General features: G+C 36.3%; 1 long non-coding RNA gene across 1 annotated transcript in view; it reads right to left on the reverse strand.

Annotated features, from left to right (window-relative positions):
* The window catches only part of LOC142108158 (uncharacterized), a 42,551-nt gene extending 28,619 nt beyond the window's left edge, over window positions 1-13,932 (reverse strand). Inside the window, exon 1 of the long non-coding RNA XR_012680110.1 lies at window positions 13,814-13,932. This is a non-coding gene — a long non-coding RNA (uncharacterized LOC142108158). The remainder of the gene's footprint in view (window positions 1-13,813) is intronic.
* Window positions 13,933-14,638: the final 706 nt, after the last annotated feature.

The following is a 14,638-nucleotide window of genomic DNA, read 5'->3' on the forward strand; positions in this document are numbered from 1 at the left end:
ACTGCAGGAACAGTGAACGTAGTTAGATATTGCAGTAGAAATTCCTTTTTACTGCAGGAACAGTGAACGTAGTTAGATATTGCAGTAGAAATTCCTTTTTACTGCAGGAACAGTGAACATAGTTATATATTGCAATAGAAATTCCTTTTTACTGCAGGAACAGTGAACATAGTTATATATTGCAGTAGAAATTCCTTTTTACTGCAGGAACAGTGAACATAGTTAGATATTGCAGTAGAAATTCCTTTTTACTGCAGGAACAGTGAACATAGTTAGATATTGCAGTAGAAATTCCTTTTTACTGCAGGAACAGTGAACGTAGTTAGATATTGCAGTAGTATTTTTTTTATACTGCAGGAACAGTGAACGTAGTTAGATATTGCAGTAGAAATTCATTTTTACTGCAGGAACAGTGAAAATAGTTATATATTGCAGTAGAAATTCCTTTTTACTACAGGAACAGTGAACGTAGTTAGATATTGCAGTAGAAATTCCTTTTTACTGCAGGAACAATGAACGTAGTTAGATATTGCAGTACTAATTTTTTCATACTGCAGGAACAGTAAAGGTAGTTATATATTGCAGTAGAAATTCCTTTTTACTGCAGGAACAGTGAACGTAGTTAGATATTGCAGTAGAAATTCCTTTTTACTGCAGGAACAGTGAACGTAGTTAGATATTGCAGTAGAAATTCCTTTTTACTGCAGGAACAGTGAACGTAGTTAGATATTGCAGTAGAAATTCATTTTTACTGCAGGAACAGTGAACGTAGTTAGATATTGCAGTACTATTTTTTTTATACTGCAGGGACAGTGAAAATAGTTATATATTACAGTAAAAATTCCTTTTTACTACAGGAACAGTGAACGTAGTTAGATATTGCAGTAGAAATTCCTTTTTACTGCAGGAACATTGAACATAGTTAGATATTGCAGTACTCATTATTTTATACTGCAGGAACAGTGAACGTAGTTATATATTGCAGTAGAAATTCCTTTTTACTGCAGGAACAGTGAACGTAGTTAGATATTGCAGTAGAAATTCCTTTTTATTGCAGGAACAGTGAACGTAGTTAGATATTGCATTACAAATTTTTTTATACTGCAGGAACAGTGAACATAGTTATATATTGCAGTAGAAATTCCTTTTTACTGCAGGAACAGTGAACGTAGTTAGATATTGCAGTAGAAATTCCTTTTTACTGCAGAAACAGTGAACGTAGTTAGATATTGCAGTAGAAATTCCTTTTTACTGCAGGAACAGTGAACGTAGTTAGATATTGCAGTAGTATTTTTTTATACTGCAGGAACAGTGAACGTAGTTAGATATTGCAGTAGAAATTGCTTTTTACTGCAGGAACAGTGAACGTAGTTATATATTGCAGTAGAAATTCCTTTTTACTGCAGGAACAGTGAACGTAGTTAGATATTGCATTACTAATTTTTTTATACTGCAGAAACAGTGAACGTAGTTATATATTGCAGTAGAAATTCCTTTTTACTGCAGGAACAGTGTACGTAGTTAGATATTGCAGTAGAAATTCCTTTTTACTGCAGGAACAGTGAACATAGTTATATATTGCAGTAGAAATTCCTTTTTACTACAGGAACAGTGAACGTAGTTATATATTGCAGTAGAAATTCCTTTTTACTGCAGGAACAGTGAACATAGTTATATATTGCAGTAGAAATTCCTTTTTACTACAGGAACAGTGAACGTAGTTAGATATTGCAGTAGTATTTTCTTATACTGCAGGGGCGTTGAACGTAGTTAGATATTGCAGTATAAATTCCTTTTTACTGCAGGAACAGTGAACGTAGTTAGATATTGCAGTAGAAATTCCTTTTTACTGCAGGAACAGTGAACGTAGTTAGATATTGCAGTAGAAATTCCTTTTTACTGCAGGAACAGTGAACATAGTTATATATTGCAGTAGAAATTCCTTTTTACTGCAGGAACAGTGAACATAGTTATATATTGCAGTAGAAATTCCTTTTTACTGCAGGAACAGTGAACATAGTTAGATATTGCAGTAGAAATTCCTTTTTACTGCAGGAACAGTGAACGTAGTTAGATATTGCAGTAGTATTTTTTTTATACTGCAGGAACAGTGAACGTAGTTAGATATTGCAGTAGAAATTCATTTTTACTGCAGGAACAGTGAAAATAGTTATATATTGCAGTAGAAATTCCTTTTTACTACAGGAACAGTGAACGTAGTTAGATATTGCAGTAGAAATTCCTTTTTATTGCAGGAACAGTGAACGTAGTTAGATATTGCAGTACTAATTTTTTCATACTGCAGGAACAGTAAAGGTAGTTATATATTGCAGTAGTATTTTTTTTATACTGCAGGAACAGTGATCGTAGTTAGATATTGCAGTACTAATTTTTTTATACTGCAGGGACAGTGAAAATAGTTATATATTGCAGTAGAAATTCCTTTTTACTACAGGAACAGTGAACGTAGTTAGATATTGCAGTAGAAATTCCTTTTTACTGCAGGAACAGTGAACGTAGTTAGATATTGCAGTAGAAATTCCTTTTTACTGCAGGAACAGTGAACGTAGTTAGATATTGCAGTAGAAATTCCTTTTTACTGCAGGAACAGTGAACATAGTTATATATTGCAATAGAAATTCCTTTTTACTGCAGGAACAGTGAACATAGTTATATATTGCAGTAGAAATTCCTTTTTACTGCAGGAACAGTGAACATAGTTAGATATTGCAGTAGAAATTCCTTTTTACTGCAGGAACAGTGAACGTAGTTAGATATTGCAGTAGTATTTTTTTTATACTGCAGGAACAGTGAACGTAGTTAGATATTGCAGTAGAAATTCATTTTTACTGCAGGAACAGTGAAAATAGTTATATATTGCAGTAGAAATTCCTTTTTACTACAGGAACAGTGAACGTAGTTAGATATTGCAGTAGAAATTCCTTTTTACTGCAGGAACAATGAACGTAGTTAGATATTGCAGTACTAATTTTTTCATACTGCAGGAACAGTAAAGGTAGTTATATATTGCAGTAGAAATTCCTTTTTACTGCAGGAACAGTGAACGTAGTTAGATATTGCAGTAGAAATTCCTTTTTACTGCAGGAACAGTTAACGTAGTTAGATATTGCAGTAGAAATTCCTTTTTACTGCAGGAACAGTGAACGTAGTTAGATATTGCAGTAGAAATTCATTTTTACTGCAGGAACAGTGAACGTAGTTAGATATTGCAGTACTATTTTTTTTATACTGCAGGGACAGTGAAAATAGTTATATATTACAGTAAAAATTCCTTTTTACTACAGGAACAGTGAACGTAGTTAGATATTGCAGTAGAAATTCCTTTTTACTGCAGGAACATTGAACATAGTTAGATATTGCAGTACTCATTATTTTATACTGCAGGAACAGTGAACGTAGTTATATATTGCAGTAGAAATTCCTTTTTACTGCAGGAACAGTGAACGTAGTTAGATATTGCAGTAGAAATTCCTTTTTATTGCAGGAACAGTGAACGTAGTTAGATATTGCATTACAAATTTTTTTATACTGCAGGAACAGTGAACATAGTTATATATTGCAGTAGAAATTCCTTTTTACTGCAGGAACAGTGAACGTAGTTAGATATTGCAGTAGAAATTCCTTTTTACTGCAGAAACAGTGAACGTAGTTAGATATTGCAGTAGAAATTCCTTTTTACTGCAGGAACAGTGAACGTAGTTAGATATTGCAGTAGTATTTTTTTATACTGCAGGAACAGTGAACGTAGTTAGATATTGCAGTAGAAATTGCTTTTTACTGCAGGAACAGTGAACGTAGTTATATATTGCAGTAGAAATTCCTTTTTACTGCAGGAACAGTGAACGTAGTTAGATATTGCATTACTAATTTTTTTATACTGCAGGAACAGTGAACGTAGTTATATATTGCAGTAGAAATTCCTTTTTACTGCAGGAACAGTGAACATAGTTATATATTGCAGTAGAAATTCCTTTTTACTGCAGGAACAGTGAACATAGTTATATATTGCAGTAGAAATTCCTTTTTACTGCAGGAACAGTGAACATAGTTATATATTGCAGTAGAAATTCCTTTTTACTACAGGAACAGTGAACGTAGTTAGATATTGCAGTAGTATTTTCTTATACTGCAGGGGCGTTGAACGTAGTTAGATATTGCAGTATAAATTCCTTTTTACTGCAGGAACAGTGAACGTAGTTAGATATTGCAGTAGAAATTCCTTTTTACTGCAGGAACAGTGAACGTAGTTAGATATTGCAGTAGAAATTCCTTTTTACTGCAGGAACAGTGAACATAGTTATATATTGCAGTAGAAATTCCTTTTTACTGCAGGAACAGTGAACATAGTTATATATTGCAGTAGAAATTCCTTTTTACTGCAGGAACAGTGAACATAGTTAGATATTGCAGTAGAAATTCCTTTTTACTGCAGGAACAGTGAACGTAGTTAGATATTGCAGTAGTATTTTTTTTATACTGCAGGAACAGTGAACGTAGTTAGATATTGCAGTAGAAATTCATTTTTACTGCAGGAACAGTGAAAATAGTTATATATTGCAGTAGAAATTCCTTTTTACTACAGGAACAGTGAACGTAGTTAGATATTGCAGTAGAAATTCCTTTTTATTGCAGGAACAGTGAACGTAGTTAGATATTGCAGTACTAATTTTTTCATACTGCAGGAACAGTAAAGGTAGTTATATATTGCAGTAGAAATTCCTTTTTACTGCAGGAACAGTGAACGTAGTTAGATATTCCAGTAGAAATTCCTTTTTACTGCAGGAACAGTGAACGTAGTTAGATATTGCAGTAGAAATTCCTTTTTACTGCAGGAACAGTGAACGTAGTTAGATATTGCAGTAGAAATTCATTTTTACTGCAGGAACAGTGAACGTAGTTAGATATTGCAGTACTATTTTTTTTATACTGCAGGGACAGTGAAAATAGTTATATATTACAGTAAAAATTCCTTTTTACTACAGGAACAGTGAACGTAGTTAGATATTGCAGTAGAAATTCCTTTTTACTGCAGGAACATTGAACATAGTTAGATATTGCAGTACTCATTATTTTATACTGCAGGAACAGTGAACGTAGTTATATATTGCAGTAGAAATTCCTTTTTACTGCAGGAACAGTGAACGTAGTTAGATATTGCAGTAGAAATTCCTTTTTATTGCAGGAACAGTGAACGTAGTTAGATATTGCATTACAAATTTTTTTATACTGCAGGAACAGTGAACATAGTTATATATTGCAGTAGAAATTCCTTTTTACTGCAGGAACAGTGAACGTAGTTAGATATTGCAGTAGAAATTCCTTTTTACTGCAGAAACAGTGAACGTAGTTAGATATTGCAGTAGAAATTCCTTTTTACTGCAGGAACAGTGAACGTAGTTATATATTGCAGTAGAAATTCCTTTTTACTGCAGGAACAGTGAACGTAGTTAGATATTGCATTACTAATTTTTTTATACTGCAGGAACAGTGAACGTAGTTATATATTGCAGTAGAAATTCCTTTTTACTGCAGGAACAGTGTACGTAGTTAGATATTGCAGTAGAAATTCCTTTTTACTGCAGGAACAGTGAACATAGTTATATATTGCAGTAGAAATTCCTTTTTACTGCAGGAACAGTGAACATAGTTATATATTGCAGTAGAAATTCCTTTTTACTGCAGGAACAGTGAACATAGTTATATATTGCAGTAGAAATTCCTTTTTACTACAGGAACAGTGAACGTAGTTAGATATTGCAGTAGTATTTTCTTATACTGCAGGGGCGTTGAACGTAGTTAGATATTGCAGTAGAAATTCCTTTTTACTGCAGGAACAGTGAACGTAGTTAGATGTTGCCGTACTAATTTTTTTATACTTTTTTTATAATTTTTTTTTACAATTTTTTTATAATTTTTTTATAATTTTTTTATACCAATGGACTTAGCAGGACAGAGCACAGGACACAGCACCACTGGACTCAGCAGGACAGAGCACTGGACAAAGCACCACTGAACTCAGCAGAACAGAGCACAGGACAAAGCACCACTGGACTCAGCAGGACAGAGCACAGGACACAGCACCACTAACAAAACCCAACCTCACGCTACCCTGATCAATGCCCGAGTGAAGGTGGCGGCGGCAAGCGGGGAATTTATAGAATCCGAGTATCGCGAGATCCGACGGCAGGATTTGGATTCAGAGTCTCGTTTTCAGTGTTTCTCACTGCCAGAAATACCCGAACAGTGCTCGGATCGCCCTCGGATCCGCACTGTTCGGGTGGGCTCGGATTGCGATAATCCGAGCCCGCTCATCGTTACTCTGCGCATGCTCAGAAACAGACATTATGCCAGTGAACACAATTGTTTTCAATTTATTACTGATAACCAATGACTCTTACTACTGCCTTCGACGTGAAGGGCGGATTGGGGGAGGGAAGGGGAGGATGAACGCATGTAATGTTTAGTAAGAGTATGCAAATGCATATGCAGCCAATTCAAGTTCTGTTTTTCTCTTAAGTACGTGTTTTATTCATCAGCTACAGGACAGGTGTAAGTAATGACTGATAATGATGAATGACATCTTTATATTAATAACTACATGCTGCATGCCACTAAATAGCACAGATCATGTGAATGCATGGAATAATAATTGTACATAGGGATTGTATGTACAGTATGCATTAAGAACATCCTGATTTATGTATTTAATGTGATTTTGTTTGTAAAACACATATTTTTATTAATGATTATAGTATTATGAGTTAGTAATGTCTTTTATAATTTTTGTTTGCCTGCGTTCTGATGGGACTTGATATTGCACATATGCATGTGTGCATCCTGCAGTCTGCTCTGCTTGTTAATATATAACAAGTAAAGTTCAGACAGAGTTTACTTATACCCAGATTCAAATGGATATGTATCTTGAGAACCACTTGGATCTGAATATGGGCACACATACTCAGGGGCGGGCTGGCCCGCGCTGGCAGGGGGGCAGCGCCCCCCCCGGGCCGTTCAGTCTTACCACTATCAGGGCCGGGGGGAAGGGCGGCCTGCCGCCCCCCGGATGCAATATAGCCTGTTTTCACCGACGCCCACATCTCATGACACGGGATGCGGCCGCGTCAGCGCACAGGCGGCCGCATTGCATCACACGCGATGCTGCCGCATCGCGTGTCATGTGATGCAGCTGCCTGTGCGCCCCCCGGGCTGACATCTCCTAGCCCGCGCCTGCACATACTGTCAAGCTCCAATGTTCATTTCAAAAATGCAAATTGCAAACAAGCTGTGTTCGAAGACCCACAGTGTGAAATGTCTTTCCTAGCCTTGTATAAAATCACTGCTATTATCAACAGTATTACAACACAAGTGTCAGTTGTTTCCCAACCAGGCATATCACAATAAGTCTGAATATCAAGTGCCATTAATTCTCCAGATGTCGCACAATTTATAATCTGCTAAGAGTTTCCTGAATGCTGTGGAAGAGCTGAAACCCCAAAACGATTCGATTGCTATCCTTATGTTTATCAATTTCTTTAAACACTTCCTTGAATAATGGTATCTGTCTGGAATGTGGGGGATTCATAGCTGCAATCGTTACCAAACTGTCCTCCAATTACCCTGTGATTATTAGTAATCTGATGCTTTTTGTCTTCTATTTTAGTTTTGAGTGTGAACAAATCTTTTGAGGTCATAAATATAGCCATTTATACTGTATGTGTTGTGTAGTCGGGCACTTGCTTCCCTCACACTTATCTATAACTAGGCCATGCTGGCACCAGATTACCAGACATGGCATTGTTAACCGAATGAATGGTCGATGCTACGAAGATAGTACAATATAATCAGGCCTTTTGAGCCAGGCACTGACAAAGTCATTTAATGAATTGTTCTAGAACCATGACTTTCATTATCTGGATGGTACTCTGAGTCCCTAGCTGTAAAAACGTATTGTCATAGTTGTAAAACTAAGCAAAGGCCTGAGGTTTACCAGTCTTACTTAAGATTTCAGCCCTGAAGAGTTGCCAATAGGTTTCTAAGGATAGTGAGAGGTGGTCAAGAATTACAGCCTTGACCTATTTCAGTCACCAAATTAAGCAGCATTTGTCACACAAAGGATTTTAAGAGCGCAGTCACATTGTGTTTATTGCTCATTTATGACAGAGGAAATGGCTCTGTTTATGACAGAGTAGGCTGGTCATTTATAATTTAAAATGACCTGATTATGGGGTGGAGAAGAGGAGGAGGATAAAGAGTTTGTGCTGGTTTATTTAAAGACTGGTCAGACATAGACAATAATGATAAGAATGATAAAAGTAACTATACTGTCTATACTGTCTCATTTAATATTTATTTGTGCGCGAATTGGGGACTTCAGTTACAGGGCCTCATTTCAGTGTAGAATTTTTGCAAAAAAAGTCCACTTACATGTGTATGTTGAGTTGCATGTATCTCAGGATATATCCAGCTCAAAACACAGTAGGATTTCTATGTTAGGCATATATCAGGTATACATATGCATATATATTCACCCCATGATTGCTTAGAGATGAATCTTAACCGGGTTAATAGTAAATGGAAAAGTCGCATTACCCTCTTCCTATGCAATATAATATAGTTAAGTGTCATATACACCAAGTGTCTTGACAGTGTTAGTAATAAATGCAAAGGTCACATTTTCTAAATAAATTGTAATTAATAGACGGCTGCAACTTGACATAATACAGCCACAACGCTAATAAATAAAGTATTATCAGCAACAGGGGTCAATATGCAAACAACCAATAAGAAGCTGCTAGATAGTGCAGTTAGTGTCATCATTATCATGTAACATTACATCAGGCCTCCAATACCTCAAAGATACGTCTCCTAGGAAGCATATCTGGAGATGCTTCTAGGACTCATTAGTTCACATCTGCAGAGGGCATGTCAAACTTACGTGTACATGCCTTTGCTGTACTTAATTTATGTTGGCCCATCCAAACTGCACCTCTGTTGTGTAAGTCTAAGATACACTTATATCTAGATAAGGACGCATTTTGGTATACATATACAGTACAGAAATGTGTATTTTTTGAGGCCCTTGGTGTCCAAGAAATAGAATATATAATTTGTAGGCTGTTCATTTTGTAAAACTAAATGTTCATCACTAGTTATAGATAAGTGTGAGGGAAGCAAGTGCCCGACTACACAACACATACAGTATATGTATAACAGGCCTGTGCAATGATTTGTGGATTCACCAATACTGAAAAAGGTCTCGCTAGCCCAAGACATTACAAGGAAATACTAGGCCAATAGAAGGGGCAGAATAATCTCTACAAGCTGCACTCCATCTCTCCCTCTTCTCAGTCAAGCCCTTTCACTTGCAGGTATAACAGTCTGGAAACACTCCATTGTAATGCTGACGGTTTTATATTCTGCTTACAAAAATTATGGGGCAGGGGACCACACTTGTCTTCTGGTATGGGGCCCCACAATATCTTTGTATCTCTTCAAATTTACCAGATGTCTAACTTCAATAAATAAGTAGCAGGCCAGGACCATTATGATGTATAGTGAAATGAGACACATCTAGTGCAAATTAATCATTTGCAATAACTGAACACGAAACTAGTTTAAATAAGTCAATCATTAAATACCACAGCAGCTACTCACACTTTGCAGGTAATAATTACTATGAGTAGGAGACCAGAGAGCTTAGCAAACATTATCCAGTACATTTTAATTAGCACCCTGGGGATTAAAGACTTCAGCACAAGTTCCCTGGAAACCTATCCCAACCAATAGCAAAATTTGCTAAATAATTTTACATCAGCTTAGCTGTCAAAGCATATCAGTGTCATTTTTCCAGTTATCTAGTTAGAAAATAACATACCTGTCTGCTCATTGAAGCCAGGAATATTATCTTTATAATTTGTCCTGTGCATTTCCCATTGCTAAATTTTCCCAAGCTCAAAGATGTAAGTATCTGTTTTCTGTGTTTATATTGATTTCAGAAAAGAGAAGCTTTGTAGAAAATTGTATATATGAATGCTAGAGATATGAATCTTTTTTTAAATTAAATCTATATGCCTAAAGCAAATAGAAATAACATAGGGCAGGAGAAATAAGTAATAAAATGTATGTGTTACATTTTGCATGTTTTACATTTTGCATAGGCAAATTAATGCATTGGCAATATTGGCACTCTGAAATTCAAATTAAGGGGCTGATTCATTAAGGAACGTAAATGCCGACATGTGCCATATATCAGGTAGCTCTGCGCATGCGTAGCAATGGACTATACGCCAGAGAGCACTAGTGTATACAATTCATCTTTGAGCGCAAAGGACACTTACAACAGCCTATGAATTCATGGGCAGACTAGGGGGGGAAGGGGCATATAAACGTAGTCTATGTATAGTAAGGGTGTGCCAAGCTCAAACGCATTCAGGAGCATCCGATTCAAGCTTTGGTCATCTCTCAGGTACATGTTTTTCATATCATTATACCAGCTACAGGTCTGGTGTAAGTGTAGAGTGATAGTCATGACTGTTGTGTTAGTATGCTATCAAGAACAACTGTAAAAATACATTTTATTATGGGGAAAAAAATAAACCCTTTTTTATGTTTTTTGATTAATGATTCTTAACAAGTGACAATATTAAAATTATTTTTCTGTGCATACTATTGGGACTTTGTATTCCACATATGTATTGTACATATCCTGCAGTGTACTGTATCTGTCAGAGCAGAGTGTACCTACACCAATATTCAACAACAGACGCTTCTTTAGATCCAGTTCTAGTTGAATACGGATGTACATATGCCCGAATTACGTGCGTTTTTAAAATAACGCCCAATACGTTGTTTTTTGTCATTTCTATAACATTTATATTACAAATGCTAAATATAAAAATCAGTATGCTGGAGAAATTAGAGGATATATACACAAGACACAAACACACACACACACACACACACACACGCAGGACACTTTCAGAGGTCTTGTGGAGTCCATGCCTTGCTGTGTTGGTTGTACAAGGAGGACCTACACAATATTAGACAGATGCTTTTAATGTTGTGTCTAATCAGTACATATATATATATATATATATATATATATATATATATATATATATATATATTTATATTTATATACATATATATATATATATATATATATATATATATTTTTATATATATATATATATATATATATATTTATTTAATATATATTTATATTACATCAAAATGTTTCTGCAGTGCCGTATAAGATTCAAAATACAGTAGACCAAAGAAGATACAACAGTACAGAGTAATAAAATAGCGTAACCAAGACTTCAATACCTCCAAGAATAGCAAGTACAGTGATGTAGGAGAAAAAGAAATGGTTTTCCGACAGATGAGAAGAGGGCCCTACTTGTAACAGCTTACATATTAAAGGAGGAAAATACATTAGGAATTACCAAACGAGTGACTCCTTACTCGGGTCTTCTTAGCCAGTTTTTGCTTTATTTTGTCATAACAACACAATCATTAAAAGCTCCACAGCTTCCTGGCACTAACTAAACCAACCAGGCCTAGCTCTCGTCCAGCTACTATTCAGCGTTGGAAGCCCCACCCACAGGACCCCAAAATCCTTTTATTCTCAAAAAACACACCTCAGCAATCATATCCATGTAGTGAACCTGTGAGTAACATTCTTCCTTAAGGTAACAGCAGGATCTTTAGTCCTGTCTGTACCATTCCCTGGGGAACGGGTCCTATTCTGTTAAATTACCCCCTTTTACAATGGTTGTCAGGATTCACATCCATTCAACCACATGGTCAGGCACTGATGTTGGGCGAAAAGACTGGATTCACATTCAGCATTCTAATTCATCTGATGGGGTTTAGATCAGGGCTCTGTATAGGCCAGTCAAGTTTTTCCACACCAAACTTGGGAACTCATTTTTTGATATACATCACTATGAAGAGTGTCGTTGTCATGCTGAAATAGGAAACGTTCTTCCCCAAACTGTTGCCACAATGTCGAACCATACAAATCTCTAGAATGTTATCTTAAGCTGTAACATTAAGATTTCCCTTCACTAGAACTAAGAACTAAGCACCAGACCATTAAAGATTCATCTGTCAGACTGCCAGATAGTCAAGGATGATTCATAATTCCAGAAAGGTACCACTGCTCTAGAGTCCTCTGGTTGACGTTTTCTTGTATGTGGCTCCTCAGCCATGGAAACCCAATCCATGAAGATCCCAACTAACAGTTCTTATTACCTCGTTTAGTTAAAATAAACACTTTATACCACAGGTTCTATTGGCAAAAATTGTTTATAATTGTATTTCACTGCCAATCAAAAAAATAAGTAACTTAATATGAGGAGATTAGTGTCTACGGATAAACTATCGCTTTTAGCAATTTAAGGAAATAATTTTCTTTACAAATAATCGTTAATAAATGTATGTATGTATCTTGAATGAATACATCATGTTAGACTCAAAGAGGTCTCATATATTATCATTAAATCAAATATAATTTTGAAACAACCATGTACAAATCAAATTGCATTGTTCCATTTGTATTGTATAATGGGTTGGGTACGAATTGCTTACGTTGAATATGTTGACACTTATCCTGTTATTGACAAGCTAAATGCCGACATATTCATTTTGTGTACAATCTTAAAATGTAGAAAGTGTGACTGTCGACAGTAATGTAGACAGTAAAAATGTCGACATTAAGCGACCAATGCTGGTACACAAACTTTTAAAATGTTAAAAAAAAAGGAGTGTCCCTTCCCTCCCCAATCAGATGAATCCTAGTGCTGCCAGCCTAGTGCTGGTAGTAGCAAAATCGAAGGGGCAAAAAGCGTGGGGTCCCCCCCCCCCGATTGTACTGCAACCAGCACTAGGCTTAGCCAGCTGGGACTGATGATGCTATGGCCGGAGAACCTGCAGCATGGGGTCCCCCTATCATAATCACAACCAGCCCCAGGCTGGTCAGCTTGGGGCTGAAGTGCCTAAGAAGTAGGGTTCTGCAAAAAAGTGGGGGCCCCCTCCCTAGGGGTACCCAGCCCCATACTGAAAGCACTAGGACTCTTCCCACACCACTGGATGCTGGGAGTGGAGTAATAAAATAGGTTTAAATAGAAAATACACCATTTTTTTTGGTGCCCTACAGGTCCCAGCAAGCCCAGGCTGCCATTAACAGTTTGGTCATGCTGGTGCATGTAGCACTACAAGCCCCAGCATACCAATGGCAGCCAGGGGATGCTGTATGGCCGCTAGACCCGCCGGCATTGCTCGCTTAATTTCGACATTGTGACTTTCAACATTACTAATTGTCGACAGTCACACTATCTACATTTTAAGCTTGTCGACAAAATAAATATGTCAGCTTTTAGACTGTCAACATTTTCACCTTGACAGGATCAGTGTCGGCATATTCAACAGCAGAAATATGACCGCCACCATGTATAACCATATGTTATCTATGGAGAAATAATGCAGCAAGCTACTCATTTATTGACAAGTACTTCATAGATGATATGATCTGGAGTATAACATAAGTGAAATATACTCAATGACATATTAAGGAAATGGATAAGGCAATGTTCTAAAGAAAACCCTTTATATTGCTAATAATTAAGGGTATATACTTTTAAATCAGGATAAAATCAACAATATACTGCTGATTAATTATTGAACTGATCCTTATAAGGAATTAGTCTTGTCTACTTGAACATTTTGATATATAAACATATTCAACCATTTAAATTGTTAAATTATATGGAAGAGGGTTTAGGAGTACCTGTACTTGTTCAGGTAGTGTTGTTGTGGGGTGCTGCCACCGATAAAGGTAGGAAGTTCTGGGCCCTATTTCTTTGTGGTACTTGGGGTTTTCGTGGTGCAGGTTGTGGTGCCTTGTGTTGTAATTTGTGTAAATGAAAAGAATGGGTGTTAATGAGGGGGAGGGGTGAAGGAAAGGGGGGAGGACTTTCTTGCGTTAGCAAACCACCTGGGTTTGAAAAGTTGTGCGGTTGTTTTTGATGTATAAGTGGTGTATCATCTACATTTGTAATGGATCAGTATCCAAAGCCCTAGCAATAATCTTATTATACAGTACAACACAACACTTTTTAATATTTGACTTTTTAAACCATATCATTTTATTGTTTCTGTTTTCTGAATGTCCAGTATATATACTTACATTTACATTTTCTGTTTCTCTTGGAGGATTTTTGGCGATTTCCAAACTATCATTTTATTATGTCTCTCAGGCGCACCCCTCTACAAAGATAACTCTCGTCTTGTGTTACTGACTTGCAAAGTTTACACCTACATAAATAAATAAGACTCAGTTTATTCTTCATAAAGAAATAGTTTGGATGAAGATTGTTGAAACTTTACATTATAGCTATAGTACATGCACTATATTGGATCTTTAAACCTCACAATATTTTCTTACACAGGTATTAACCTCAGAATGTAGTATCTTGAAGTCTGTTCAGCAATTCCCTAATAGGTGTAAATTTCCAGTCAGAAAAAGTAAAGAATGATTGTCTCTTTAACTAATAACATGTCACGTCTTTAATCATGCTGATTTTGAATTATTCAGTCACTGTGGAAGTTGCTA

Source organism: Mixophyes fleayi, chromosome 1 (assembly GCF_038048845.1).
Source record: "Mixophyes fleayi isolate aMixFle1 chromosome 1, aMixFle1.hap1, whole genome shotgun sequence".
Lineage (NCBI taxonomy): Eukaryota > Metazoa > Chordata > Amphibia > Anura > Limnodynastidae > Mixophyes > Mixophyes fleayi.